Source organism: Limulus polyphemus, unplaced genomic scaffold (genome assembly GCF_000517525.1).
Source record: "Limulus polyphemus unplaced genomic scaffold, Limulus_polyphemus-2.1.2 Scaffold2957, whole genome shotgun sequence".
Lineage (NCBI taxonomy): Eukaryota > Metazoa > Arthropoda > Merostomata > Xiphosura > Limulidae > Limulus > Limulus polyphemus.
Window position 1 is genome coordinate 139,412 of NW_013668567.1, and position 2,937 is coordinate 142,348.

Below are 2,937 nucleotides of genomic sequence, written 5' to 3' on the forward strand. Positions count from 1 at the left end.
CTACTTGAAACTGTCATACGCCTTTTGGAAAGAAAATGGCGGCCGCTCAAAAACCTGCTTTGGGGCGGTTTTGGAGTTGATTTTGTTCGCTTTTTCACAGAGAAACGGGTGCACTGATTTCGATGAAACTTTTTTTCTTTGTTCTATACATGTGTGAGAAGGTTATAGGCTACTTGGATTTTTGGAATTCACCTTAGGGCTCCGCCCCACGGGTCTTCAAAGTTCCAATGTTATTCTTATGGACATTTTTTTGTTTTAATGATTACCATAGTAACAATGGATACAATGTAAAATTTTCAAAACAAGGTTTATTATCTCTATGTTGGAAAGAAAACAACTCCTGCAAAAATTTGTTGCGTCACTCCAGCTGTCTGTGCTTTATTTTGTTTATGTTTTGGCATTATTTATTGCTTTTAAGGTTATATTTCTTTTGCTTTTAAGGCTATATTTCTTTAAAAGAAGTATTTCTTTGCTAAGGGTCGCTCGTCCGTCCACTCGGCATTGCTCTTTTGCGCTTGACTCGTGAACTGCGTTCTTTCTTATTGTTACGTCTCCGTTTGTTAATTGATTTTCCGTAACTTCGTTCCGACGAAACTTTAGCGACACAAGTCCTTACTTAATAAAACTGGTTTATTCTTTCCGAATATAACTTTACGATACACTTAATTTCAACAATCGCGCTAAAACAAACGCTATAACAACGAACGTGCTCAACTTCAATAATACTTTCTCACTGCAGATCAATTACTCACTACCTACACACACATTGTCCCTTCACGTTGTCACCCTCTTATATATATACCAGACTACCCTATATCTAGTAATCTCCCGACTATTCCCGAACGTTCGAGAGGTGGCGTGACACTAGTCACGTGACCTCGCTGACGCAACATTATATTTTTTTCTTTTTTATGAACACTATCCTTGGAGTTTAAAAATTCAGTTACATGGTTTATTTTTGTAGTCTTTCTCAAGTAGGAGTAAGTGTTGTACGTAATAAATACCCTGACATCAACATGCCCCGTAAAAAGAAATGTAGCTTAAGCAGAGTGTCTAAGGATGCTAAAAGAATGAAGGTGTGTAGGTCTGCGAAAGATTATGAAGGCTCTGAATCGGTTGCGGGTGTGAGGCCTGGCCCCTCAAGGAATACTGGAGGAAATTAGGCATCCACGATCTCCACTTCATTAGAAACATACTTTGTTGGTCAGGAACAACCTTCCACCAGTCGGGAGCGTGTGGCCCGCTTCAAAGCCTGGCAGTCTGAAGTCGAAAGAGAAAAACGTTTGGCCCGTGACAGAGAGTGGTACGCAATCTCCCGAAAGTCACAGTCTGAGGATAACAGGGATGCTTGACTGGTAGCAGATAGGGTTCGCCACAGCCTGGCGAGGGAAAATGAAACAGTAGAGGAGAGGGAAGCTCGCCACGTGATTGACAACGAAAGGAACCATCGCGTTGTTCAACAACACAATCTGAGCTTGGGAGGGGAGGTAGTGCGATTGGAGGTCTATAGAGCTCGCCAAGGTCAGGATGAGAGAACTTCCCGCGTGGCTGCTGACTCCCAAAGACACCGTGTGACCAGGCAACTCGAGACCGACCAAGAGAGACGCGACAGAATCGCAGGAGAGAGGACATGGCATGTACAAAGAAACATGATACAATGGCTTAACAAAAACAACAGTGGATTTCAGTATGATCCCCTAATAAACTATGCCGAAGCCGCCAACATCGGAGCCTTAGACAAGGTGTGTAGGCACTGTCATGCTCTCACATGGGCAAAAGAACCATCTGGCATTTGCTGTGCTTCTGGCAAAGTAGCTCTTCCTCCCATTGTGGAGGCCCCAGTGCCTCTTCGGTCGTGGGTGTCGGAAGACTCACCTCAGTCTCATTGTTTCCAACAGAATATCGGAGCATACAACAGTGCCTTTCAAATGCCTTCGTTTGGAGGCAATGAGATCCGTGAAGGAGTATATATGCCCACGTTTAAGGTTCAAGGCCAAGTGTACCATCTGATCGGCTCTCTTTTACCAACCCCGGACAAGCTGCATCTTTCCTTCAAATATACTTTGTTGGTGATAGTCAGGCTCAGCTTGTGAGGAGGTTGAACTTATTTCAAGACCTGGACGCCAACATGGTAGCCGCTCTGCAGACCATGCATCAAGACAATAACACCTACATACAGAGCTTCAAAACCACCATGGAGACCTTGCCTCCAGACTCGCCTGACTTTCAAATTGTTATCAGGGCTGATAAGTACAAGTAATTTGTTTGTTGATTGTTAAATTAATGTATTATTTATACACACAACCCGTACGAAGGACGGGTACGCAGCTAGTATACAGTAAAATTAGTATAAACATAAAACAAACATACTTTTAAAATGTGATACTGAAAATAAACATTTCCGTATCAATAAATACTACTGTTCCGCCATCTATGAGATCTTAAGGTAAATATTTTGAGGATATGTTTTTTTCAGCTCTCGATTTAGTAGAATTCACTCGGCTGAAGACCCGCAGTGGATGAGAAATAGAATTACATGAATACACGGCTAGTGTTTTGTATATATTATTTACAGAATTCAATCAACGCCCTTCTCAGGGTAAATAGATGAAAAATATGTTTTACAATACATTAACTAGATATACTTCCGCAGGATCTTCGAAAGTGTTCTGTTTCAAGAGTAAATAAAACCAAAATTAAGAGTAACAAATATTTTTATTTCTTGCTTTTGAAGTTCATATGTCATACTGCGTTGTAGCCTACAGGTGAATAATTTTTCTCGTGATTCATGGCATGCACACATTTTACTGACATCACGACAGTACAAACTGCAACATTAAGCATGCCTTTTGTGACGTCATTTTTGTGTCTACTGACTGACAGCCAACACATTACCGCATAGTTGTGTAAGTGGTTAAAACAGATGATCCCTTCAAG